This window comes from Engystomops pustulosus, chromosome 5 (genome assembly GCF_040894005.1).
Source record: "Engystomops pustulosus chromosome 5, aEngPut4.maternal, whole genome shotgun sequence".
Classification (NCBI taxonomy): Eukaryota; Metazoa; Chordata; class Amphibia; order Anura; family Leptodactylidae; genus Engystomops; species Engystomops pustulosus.
The window spans coordinates 96,516,485-96,529,253 of NC_092415.1; the positions used below are offsets into that span (position 1 = coordinate 96,516,485).

At 41.2% G+C, this 12,769-nt stretch overlaps 1 protein-coding gene across 3 annotated transcripts in view; it reads left to right on the top strand.

Moving 5' to 3' along the window:
- Nucleotides 1-479: 479 nt before the first annotated feature.
- LOC140133095 (cadherin-9-like) overlaps nucleotides 480-12,769 on the top strand; it is a 126,772-nt gene continuing 114,482 nt past the window's right edge. For 2 of the 3 annotated variants that reach the window (XR_011855788.1, XM_072152745.1), the window contains exon 1: nucleotides 480-1,030. The gene's annotated coding sequence lies outside the window, so the exon portion shown is untranslated. The remainder of the gene's footprint in view (nucleotides 1,031-12,769) is intronic. The other variant, XM_072152743.1, reaches the window with a different exon arrangement.

Genomic DNA, 12,769 nt, shown 5'->3' on the forward strand with positions numbered 1-12,769 from the left:
GGATATTGTGAGGATATAGGCCCACCTACCTATCATGAAGTTAAGTTACAGGATTTTGACACCTTGATGGTCATTTGTATACAGTGTTAAAAGATGTATTTCTGCATAATGTTGAATATCCCAAAATATAAAAGGACATCATTGTAATCCTGTCACTGTGCTGGATAACAGGTTGGAGGCAGTTTGTAGACCTAAATCCTCATGGCAGGTTCCCTTTACATCACATGTGATGAATTACATAGTTACACATAAATGAAGAGCTCATTTATTTAAAAAATAAACAAGAAATAACATCCCATTTTGGGGAGGAGGCAGTTAACTGTATTTTAAAGTACCAACTACTGCTGAAATGTATAATTTGCTGATTGCAGGTTCATTAGCATATTAAATACTGCGTTTGTATCTTTTTTTTAACAGATGGAATATTTAATCCCTGCCAACAGATCTAAAAACAGCTTTGGCAATGCAGTCATCTAAGGTCTGAAAGATGTCAAACCGATCAAGCTGGTCCCAACTGTTAAGACATGCATCATGCTAAGGTCCCCTTATGTAAATGTATGCAGCTCCAGGATGACGCTGGAATGTTTCCTGGAGATGAAGAACTTAGAGATGTTTTTAGCTTTCGACATTCAAGCTGAAAAAGATCCAGTCTGGTACAAAGTAGTCTTTAAGAAACCCCTCCTCTGTGTTTCAACCCACCCTATTCATTTGCAAATCATTCTGTGTGCAGCCAAGATTTCACTCCTTCCCCAGCTATTACCTTCCATGCTGAATCCTGCTTTCCTATCAGCAGCACAATCTCTTCATATCACAGCCTTGTTTATTAATCACAAGCTTTGAAGGGAAACCAATCAGACAGTCTATTGGACTGCAATCCTTTTCTTGTCAGAGTTAAGAAAAAAATCCTGGAAGAAGCATCGCAGATAAGAGCAGATTTAGCAGAGAAGTTACGGTGCAGCACAGGGGAGAATGTAATGACAGCGACCTGTCCGACATAGATTGATGTGCTTAATGCTTACTCTCAACTAAGGTAAGTGCTTGTTGTACTACAGCCTGGGTATAGATCTGACTATACTCTTTGTTATTACTATTTGCTTGCTATAAAAACCTTTAACATTTAAAAGAAGAAGAACATTATTTTTCATTTTAGTAGTTCCTTGTTATAGGGTGTGGAGTTCTAATAAACTACATAATGTGATTTAAACCTTGCTTGGAAGATTCTTTATGACAAATACAGTTTTCAGGAAGACTTTTCCTTTAATTCTGCCTATGATTAAAATGATAAGGTGCTGAACAGTGTATAGCTGAGGGCTGCTGGAAGCATAGTAGGGCTGCTCCTATATTAAACTTGAAGCATGTACCAGATGTTATACTATGGTGCTTTGACCTTTTCTTTGATATTAATCAACAGTAATGCTGCCACAAAGCAAAAACATGTGAAACTAACATTAAGAAATGAAATGATTCAGCAATTACATGATAAATTGTTTTGTCTTGCCAGCAATATATAAGAGGATTGGTGTAATTGCATATTTCTTGTTACCTTGAAGGTCCTGAACATGAAATGATGAATTCCAGCTGTAAAGAAATCAATATTTACTGAGATTGGAAGGAAATGTTGCACCTTATTTATTTATTTTACCTTAAACAGACATGTACACATGGGTGAATGTTGATACTGCTTCATCTACTCACTTTTTAGTAGTTACACAAGAGAGACTACATTTCATCAAATATAGTTGTGTCATAAGTAGCATTTTGCTGATAAATAATGTGTATTTGTGTTTTTGCATTTGTATGGAATATTCTTTAAAGATTACACTGATTATTATGTATTTGGGTCCTGTCAATAGAGCCATGGTAAAATTTTAATGAATACAGACTATAATATTATATTCACTTAGACAATGGCATACAAATTACATTTTAATGGGTGGATACAAAGTATTCTTATATAGGACTGTAGGTAAACCTAGCAAACTTTTAAACTCTTATACTTGGCAAATTGTACTTCAAAGAGTTATCTTTATCTTTGCGTGCATTATTATAGATCTTTTAGGATGCTTAATGTTAGATGAAGTTGGTGCATAACATACATGTACATAACAGAAAAGTGCAAAAAGTGTGACAGAATGCACTAAATGCTATAGAATTCAAGGTAGAACTAACCTTCCTGTTTTGGCTATAAATGAATTGCAATAAATGTGAGTGATCATTCCATCAATAACTCCTCTTTATTCCTGAACCACAGTAGAAGAATACAATTGTTAAATCAAGGGCAGTGAGAGATTTAACACAATTATATAAAGGTCTGTTCTTGACTGAAATATAGCTCATTATTTAAAACCTGTTCCTCCTCAAGGTTACATTTAAATAGCTATAGAAAGCTCATGTATTTACCTGGGTCGTGTCTTGTGTACTATTTATGATAATTGGTTGGGGGGGGATGCATTAGAAGAAGGACTTAGGGCATACACAGATCTCAGGTCTCATCTCTACCCCAGCCCAACCTTAATCTCTATTAAAGCTGTGGATAATCATCCAGAAAATCTCCTTTACAGTGTATTCAACTTGTAGCCATACATGTATATCTGTATAAGATATGATTAGCCTGCTAATACTGATATCACATTGACAATATCCTTATTAGTCCCTGTAGACTATATTTATGATACTGCTCCTTTTATGCTATATCTTTATAATATATATGGAATAAAAAAAATAAATGATTTTACATATTTTTTTAACTTCTTCAGTTAATGAACTAACATAGTTACCATGTCATAACCAAACGCATCAGGGAACCCCAGAGTCAGAAGTACAATATAAATAGTCTGGAACTGACCTTTAATGGTCACCTACCAATGAGCCTAGTAGTGAAACCTCTTTGAGCATTGTTCTTTGAAAAAAAAGGGAAGTTACATCAATGATGCCCCTTTTTTAAAAATGACATTTTAAAGGATTGCTTCTAAGGAAGGGGTAACCTATAGTATAGTATACCATTCATCAGCAATGACAGTGCCAGTTCTGTTATATCCACCCTTGGCTAACAAAACCGTATCTCAGCAGTAAAGATTGTATCTGTGTAATATGGCATCACTGTACACTGCTCACAACATGTATATACTGTATGGAAAGAGTTTTCATGACTTTCTTGACATATCATAATGAGATCTTATAAATTTTAATAATATGGATATAAGTTGCAAATACTACAAAGTATGTTATTGTGATATGCATACTTATGTATGTGAGAAACGAATGGCACTATTTGGGTAATGTGTGCAATCCTTGTATGGAGCTCCCAAAGTCTGTACTATTTTTTATATTAACATAAATATACAGAACCTGAATGACAAATTTCTGTTTGACTTTCAAATAGATGAACCATTGAAATGGCAGAGGTGGGGGCTCAATATATTGTGATATAAAGAACTACTGCAATTACTATAGGGTGCAGCCACTAATATTTGCACAATTCTAGATTGAAGGAAAAAATGCTATTCCTCTCACAGTCATTTTGCCCTGCTCATTAGAGAACAAGACATCTATTCAAGTACATAATTCTTAAATGTCATACACAATTCCTCATAATCAGCATTCATTAAAGATAAAGCATTTCAATGGAATGCTTACTTCAAAGTATGTAAAGAATCAAAAATCAACATATGCTGGGAAAAGTATATAGCTCCTGAAAACAAATGATGAAATCAAAGGAATCTAATCTGTGAATATTATATTTTTAGACACAGGACTGTCTCAGCATGTTGACATTGATGGCTGTTAAACCAAACTTCACTAAATTATTCAAATGCTTTGCATGTATGATGGATGTACAAAACATTAGAGACATCTGTTTTTATCTCAGCCTTGATTAAGAGGATGTATCCAGGCAGATGCTATCATCCATAATTATTTTTTCATCAGTTGTCCAATCCTAAATCCAATGACCTTAATGTAAAACGCAGCACTAGCCTTTCTGCCCTGCCTTTGCATTTTGTTACATTAGTGGACGATAGATTGCAGATGCTAAGAAATCCATCAGAGATGGATATGTAATGTCATATGTCTAAAATAGTGGTAATGGAAACTAAATCAAGTATTCATCAGCAAATATAAAGCAGGGGGATGTGAACTGAAAATATATTTATTTTTTTAAATGAGTGAATTAGAGTATAAGGTGGTTATTTTGTAGTATATGTGTAATGGGGACACGAGACTCAGAAACTACAGACGGAACAGTGAGCCCTAAAACTGAACCCCCCAAACTGTTCTTGACTACTTTAGGGTCCACCTCAACCAGTGGCTCTCCCAACTATCACACACAGAACAGAAGCAGAGTAAGTGCAGGTAAAGTGGGGGACAATGCAAACAGAATATATTCAGTTGTTAGCCTGGAGCCCTGCTCCAGGTGGAGGGGGTCTAAAGCGGTCTAAAACAAAACTGCAGAGAGCCAGGCGTGATAGTTTCACTCAGCAGTCCAGCGTTAGAACACTGTTCAAACGGCCAACAAGAAATCAGATCATGAAAAGATCAGTGGGCTATGACAACATGTTTTGATTAATTCACTTTGGCAGCACTTTGTACCCTTAAAATTATAAGGGTGTGTTAACTCATTTTGGTCAAATGTTTTCATACGTTACATAGTTTTCCACAAAATCTATTTTTTCATGATAATACATGAAATGCCACATCCATTCAGGACTAGGTAAAAAAAAAATACAAAAACAAGTTCTTGAGTGCCTTTGGCTATAGTCATTAGGGGTTTTAACACAATTCTGACAGGTCTGATTTATATGTTTTTGAGCTAAAAAGTTGAATGTCCATAATAGTGCCATGTTTGCAAATGTAATGGAAAGCAAATAAAAAAGATTTGTGCATGTGTAAAACTACACTTAAGCTTGGGTTACTCAAATCAGACTTACAGATATTCTGCAGTATGTTTTCCTGATTGCTGCAACAGAGACCTCCTAATTTCTGGGGGTTTTTCAGTATAAAGCTTGAAAGTCGGGTCAACTGCATGGCAATTAAAGCGAAGGCCTCTATGCAAACTAAGTCATTTTGGGTGTTGTTTTCTGCCGTGAGTCTAACATGGGATACCTGCATTATGTGTCCGTAAGTGTAGGCTAGCATGAACAATGCAGTTGTTGTACAGTCTTTTGTGTGGACCGTGATATAATTTATGAGTTAAGCATAACTATTTTTTTTCCAAAAGTATCAAAAACCCTGACACATCTTAATAAAGTCTTTACATTTTTGTGAGAATAATCAATACTGCATTTTCTTTTCTCCCATTAACTTACTGAACTCCTGAGTGAATTTATGATCTTATTTTAGTATAGCATATAAGCAAAATCAACAGTCAATGTGAATTATGAAGCACAGTAAATGGCCATGCAGTTTTGTCAGCAAAATTATGCTACTTTATAGGATTTAATGGACCAATATATTAATCTAACACTGTAATGGTTTGCATAAGCTTGTGAGGCTCCATATCTATTTAGATTAAACGTGAGTATTATTACAACTACTCCCATATTTTAAAAACTTAATACAAGGAAAGGGAAAATAACATGCCTGTTTGCTTATGTTTCTTCATTGAAATCCTATTTGCTATAAGAGTAATATTTGTGGGTAATTGTGCATGGGTATTACCATCTTGGCAACCGTATGTAATTTATTTCATCTGCCATGTGCATACATTTCTTCAACTGGTGTGAAGATAATTTCTCATAAATGTATTTTTATGGTACCTTAGAAATTAAAGACAGGTGTTCTTGGATACAACCACCAGTGATTGCATAAAGAAACTAATTGTTTCTGCAAATGAAATAGCAAAGAGTTAGTGCATGTCCCACAAAACAAGGAATCCAGGTGATGGGTGTCTAAAAAGCGCATGTGTAGCCACCGCTGCCAGAGTGTGTTAGTGACCTTTCCAAGGAAAGCTATCCCATTTCAACATTAACACCAAAAAGTATACTGCTGACAAGGTGAGGGCCCAAACATAACCTTCAGCAATCATTAAGAATACACCAAAAACTTGAAAAATGCAGAATAAACATAATGATAAAATGAAATACTTTATTGAAACAAAATATAATAACACAAAGAAAAGACTACAATAAATGGACCACAATGGACTTAAAAATTGTGTGTGTAAAAAATGACAGCCTGTAAGCAAAAGGTAGGAGGACAGTCGAGTTAGAAAGTGAAATCACTATGGAATGACAGGTTAGTGCATAGCAGCAGTGAATCAGTTGGGGGGACCCGATAGGGACACCAACACAACATCACATCAGAGACTAGAGATAACATACCAAAGCAGGACTACACGCAATGTTTCCTGGTTACTAATTTCTTGCTTGTGTATTAACTATTCTATTTGGATTGCGATTTGGTTACTGTTATTCTTCTCTGTTGCCGACCCGGATTGTATACCTCGCCTTATTGTGTTTTGTCCGTCTGTATTGTTACACACCTTATCCAGGAAGGGAACGTCGCCCAGTTATTGGCCTCCATTTAGGGGGGACCCAATAAGTAGGTAGGGACAGATTTGGGGTCTCAGTGGCAGGGCTCACTGTTCTTCCTTTGTGTCCTGCCATTACATCATTCCTCTTAAAAGATGGTGATGCTTAAATTAACAATATTTTCTCCAAATTTGTTTTTATTCAGTGATTGTGGGAAAAAATCCATTTAAAAAAATCCATACAAATGAGATATTTTTGTAATCGTAATCGTAATCCAATCGTAATCGTAATCCAATGAAAATAATATTAATTTTATGGTAAGTTGAACGGCCAAAAAAAAAGCAAAAAAATGTCTATCTAAAATTGATGATTTTCATATTCTTGATCAACAAAGAGTTAATAAAATTTCATCCATGGGGGGCGTGTCCGGATGCTGGAGAGAGAGGATGTGTGAGACTTCGGCTCAGTCTCCCGTAGGTCCTTAAAGCCCCTAAAGCGTGCCTACCTCCGTGCCACGGGCAACAATAGAAGGACCAAACTGCCTGTCACCTCTCCGGACTGCTCAGGGGTGCCACAAACCGCCACATTGGTGGATTTCTTCACCCGCGAGACGTGGGCCTCCAATGCCAAGATGGCGCCGCCATGTGCTGCAGCACAGCACACGGAGGACTTCCCGCCACTCATGGCCACGGGAGGCAATCAGGAGATGGCTCCGCAGCATGGGGAGCCCAGCCACCATCGGCCCCGGACATGCAGGTACAGGGGGAGTGGAGGGCCACAAGGTAGATACATGGCCGACAGCAGCACCGTCACCTGTCCTGTGAGACGCTCCCAACAGGGGGAATTCCCCGACAGCCAAGGCCTGCACCTTGCCGTATGGTCCCAGCAGGACCCAGTCGTAGGATCTCAGGCGTCCCACCAGCCGCTTCTTATAGATTTGGCCCCCCCATTAGGCCCTCTGGGCCTGCTGCCGCCCGTGCAAGCAGAGGCTGTGTCTGATGCACAGATCCCATTACCTCTACCTCAAAGAGACCCCGCATCCCAGCGGCGCACTCCTGCAGGCACTGATCTGGAAGCGGCAGAATATGCAGCTACCCCTCAAGCTCTGCGACTATCATCACCCCAGCGCAGCTGGTTCCCAGCTTCATTTGCAACAGAACCCCCTTCCCAGCCGCCAGCCGACTGGTGGAGACACGTGCACTAGCTACCCACTAAGTTGGACTTTCAAGCTCTGATACTGGAGGTCAAGGAGACATGTAAAACGGCTATAAACCAAGTCCGTAAAGATATACAACAGGTAGCTCAGTGTGTGGATTTGCTAGAGGATAACCATGCTGCAGCCCGAAAGGCTATTAATGTGCTCCATAACCAAGTCACGACTCATCCAGAGACAATCCAGGACTTGCAGTCTCATATAGAAGATCTGGATAACAGGGGTAGGAGGCATAACATACGTGTCAGGGGAATACCTGAATCTAAGTGCCAAGAGAATGTGTTTGCTATCTTACAGGAACTCTATTCTAGGCAACCCTCTCGATGCCCCTCTAAAATAAGATAGGGCACATAGGGCTCTGCGCCCCTAAACTACATCTAACCGTCCTAGAGACATTATTTGCTGTGTTACGGATTTCCTGCTCAAAGAGGATATCATGACCATAGCCAGGCGTCTGTGAAGCATAGATTTCCAGGGGGCGCAAGTCCATCTATTCCAGGATCTCTCTTGGGTCACCCTGCAACGGCGTAGGGCCCTACGCCCGCTGCTTACTTTCCTACAAGAACGCAATATTCCCTACCATTGGGGTTTCCCCTTCAGCCTCAGTGCCCGCAAGGATGGGATCACTGCAACACTTCCAGGCCCCAAAGATCTGCAAGACTTTTGCAAGACATTAGACATTCCAACCCCCACAATTGCTCCGACGGTCCCAATGTCATCAACCCCTCCTCTACCCCAACATGGCAATGTGTGCCAGCCCGGGGTCGGGAAAATCGCACCCCAACCTCAGAGAACTTCTCTTCTCCTTCCCCCTGGGCGCAACCTGACCCACGTTGATTGAAACGGAGCCTTGCTTTCTTCTATTCATTGTTGAATTAATGCTCAATTTTCTCTCCTCTTGTTTTATTGCAGTATAATTGAGTTGTTTTCTCTCTCTGATAGGCATAACTACTTAGCAAATCTAGGGACCATCGGAGAGCTGGCTGAATAAAAGCTTGCTCCCCTGTGATCCTGCATGATGCCCCTTGGTGGGTGCGCTGGATGCTGTGCTGACACTCCATTTTTTAGGGGTACCCTCATTGCATCACTAGTGAGATCTAAGTGCGCTTGCCTGCTGGTCCCCCGGGGGGCACTCCCTCAGAGAGTTCCCCCCCCCCCCCCGGGGGTCCATGCTATGTCAAAATTTTGAGTTTATGTGTTTATGGTTATTTTAATGTGTTTCTTTGTTTTTTCTGTTGTTTCATGGTATTCCCTAAACTTAGATCCGGTTTAACTGCGGCACATTTGGTTGGCATTGAAGTAGCAGTCTGGCATGGCAGTGCGGGGGTTTTACTGGGACGGACCCCTGTGCCCACGCAACGTTACACTGATGAGCACACACTCAGACAACGCCCACTATGGTGAGATTAATGTCTTTAAATGTTAAGGGCCTTAATTCCAATAGTAAACATAATCTGTTATCATCTTACAAGAGTTGAAAAGACACACCCCAGATATAGCGTTTCTCCAGGAGACTCATTTTTCTGGGTCGGGCTCCTCTAGATTCGCAAGACGGCAATACCCCCAGTCCTTCTTAGCTTTCTCCCAAACCAAAAAAGCAGGAGTCGCAATACAGGTCTCCCGCTCATGCCCTTTTAAGGTTTCCAACTCTGTTTCTGGAACGGCAGATATATTGTCCTCCAGGGCTCTCTGGAACGTCAGCCTATAGTATTATGCAACATTTATGCCCCAAATTCGGGACAACTCACTTTCCTATCATATATCCTGACACAGTTGACGCAATATAGAGGTACCCCTATTCTGGTAGAAGGATACTTGAATGCCCCCTTTTTGGAATGCAGAGACAGACTCTCCATTTCAGGCCACACCCCTGCATGACAAATCCAACGTTTAGCTTCTGGCTTGATTCGCCAGCATGATCTATGCGATCTGTGGTGAGTGGACAACCCGACGGCCAGGACATATTTCTTCTATTCTCCCCCCCATAATACATACACTCGTATTGATTACTTTTTTGGCGGCATTCCTATCCTTAGATCCTTAAATGCATCCTCCATTGAGCCAATTGCATGGTCAGACCATGCCCCTGTACTCCTTGACTTTCTTCTTCCTTAACCCACCCCCTTCACTGGAGGTTGAATCTTGATCTCTGATATCGCATTGCGGTTCGAACTGCATCAATACTTGCAATATTACTTTGCCGAGAACTCTGCTTCTGCTCCCTCCCACACGATACTATGGGAGGCACATAAAGCAGTTATCAGAGGGGACTGTATTTGTGCAGCCTAATTCATGCAGTCCGGACGCAATGTGAAAGGGATCTCTGTTCCTTAGAGTCGAGACTCACAACTAACCCATCGTTTAGACTGCTCTAACAGGTAGCCGATGTCAGGGCCAAGCTACGTGAACACTTACTTATGAATAGTGAAAAACTGCTCCGTTACTCTCACAGACGCTTCTACGAATATGGCAATAAGCCCACACCCTGTTGGCTAATCAACTGAGGGCCCAGGTAGCCGAATGGAATAAAAGATGCTTCTGGGGAGATTCAATACAATCCAACAAAAGTAGCTCAACTACTTATAGCAATCTCTACACGCTTCCCCCTAAATTCCCCAGACATACTATAGAAGTGACTGATCACCTACATAAATAGCTCTCTGACTGTAATCTCTCTATGCCTCCGTCTGAAGCACTAAATGACTTAAACCAAGACACAACTATCGAAGAGTTATCAGAGGTGGTCAAGACCTTGCCTAACGGCAAATCACCTGGGCCTGATGGTAACCTATATTTACTATAAAACTTTTGGGGATATATTGTTCCCTCATATGGTTTAGCTCTACAACTCATTCCTCAAGGGAGAACCCATACCAGACACCATGCTAAATTCATATATTACAGTATTGCCTAAACCTGGTAAGGACCCACTGGTCTGTGCTAGTTATAGACCAATAGCCCTTCTTAATTCAGACCTGAAAACTTTTACTAAGTTGCTGGCGAGAGACTAAATACCTGGCTCCCCCAGCTAGTCCATAAGGATCAAGTGGGCTTTGTCAGGTTTCGACAGGCTTGAGACAATACGAGAAGAGTGGCTGACCTCTTGGAAGTCATTAGACACCAAGGGAAACGGGCACTATTTCTTAGCCTTGATGCCGAAAAGGCATTTGATTGGCTGGACTGGACTTTCATGTTTGCCACTCTCCAACTTTTCGGACTAAGGGGCCCTTTCTTACAGGCCTTTCGTTTGCTGTACTCCACACCACATCCAATAGTGCGTCTGCCCCATGCCCACTCCTCTCCCTTCCCAATACGGAATGGCACACGCCAGGGTTGTCCACTCTCCCCATTGCTGTATATTTTGAGCATTGAACCGTTAGCAGCATATATAAGGGCTAACCCGGACATACCTGGGATAATGGTGCGTAATACGCAATTTAAAATGTCTCTATTTGCGGACGATGTCCTGCTTACCCTGTCCAACCCGGTGGTGAGTCTCCCGAACTTGCACGAGACCTTACGGCAGTACAGACGCATGTCAGGGTATAAAATTAACGAATCAAAGTCGAAAGCCCTCCCGATTAACTTACCTCTACGGGAGCTTGAGGCATTAGAATCGGCCTTTCCCTAAACATGGAAGAGCTCCTCTTTAAAATATCTCTGCATTAACTTAACCCCTTCCTATACTGCACTTTTTGGGGCTAATTTTACACCCCTGCTTCAGGAGATTCACCACCTCCTGAGCAAATGGAAACCCTTACATATATCACTACTAGTTCGTATTGCAGCAATACAAATGACGGTCTTGCCTAAGCTACTGTATTTGTTCGAAACTCTACCAGTTAAGATATCTTTGTCCTGGTTAACTAAACTACAGTCAAGGTGCCTGGATTATGTCTGGAATGGGCGCAGGCATCGCATCCCAAAGTCAGTCATGACTGCAGGCACCTCCAATGGGGACTTGCTTTTCCAGATCTGAAACTGTAGTACTTTGCAACCCATCTCAGACATATAGCTTCCTGGACCACGCTCCCTGCATATAACAAATGGACTGAAATTTGTGGTTAGCCCCATTCCACCCGGCCACATTAATTTGGGGCCCTGTTCATGACGTGGCTCCCTCTACTCTTTTAGGCCCCATCCAGTTTACAAGAGAAATCTGGCTAAAATGTAGGGTACAATTTCAATTATCCACTCTACGCTCCCCACTAACCCCTGTCCTCTTCACCCCACATCTACCGGATAGTATATCCTCAGCAGGGTTTAAACCCTGGTTTAAGACTTGGAAATTCCAAATTAAGGACTGGAGCAAATTAGACGCTACATTACAGCTACCTTAGGGTCGGAACTAGCACCACGGCCTACCCCTTTTGAGCTGATTTGTGGTAGTGGCTTATCTAGTAAAGGCCTAATCTCTAATATCAGGGACTCTGGACCAAGTGTCACACAAATACATGGATAAGTGGGAATCATGGGTGGGTACCAAATTCTCCAGGGCACAATGGGAAATTATTTGGCCCAGAGCAAGGAAAGCTTCTGTTAACACTCTCTACAAGGAAAACCAAATCAAAATCCTGATGAATTGGTATCACACACCAGAGTTGCTCCACAAATTCAACACTGATATCCCGAATGTGTGTTGGAGGTGTGGCGCGGCTGAGGGTTCTCTGATGCACATTTTTTGGAGTTGTCCTGTCATCCGATCCCATTGGAACTCAGTTAGGCAACTAGTTATTGATTTACTAGGAATAGATATCCCTTTGGACCCTGCAGTACATCTACTCAATCTGATACCTGCCACCGTTAGGGGTCCAAGCGCCAGACTGCTCCTTCATATACTCACTGCTGCCAAGTGCCTAATATCCCTGTTCTGGAAAAAGCCTGCTCCACCTTCTGCTCTATACCTATACAATTGAATTAAGGATATACGATTGATGGAGCATTTGACAGCGCAAATTAACAACCAGATGGATAAGTTTGATGTGGTTTGGTCCACCTGGGAAAATTTTTGTATAACCTATACGCCCAGATAATATTGTCAGCTGCTCTACTTGCCTTTCTTTTGTAATGCTCTAAGTGAAACGGGAAT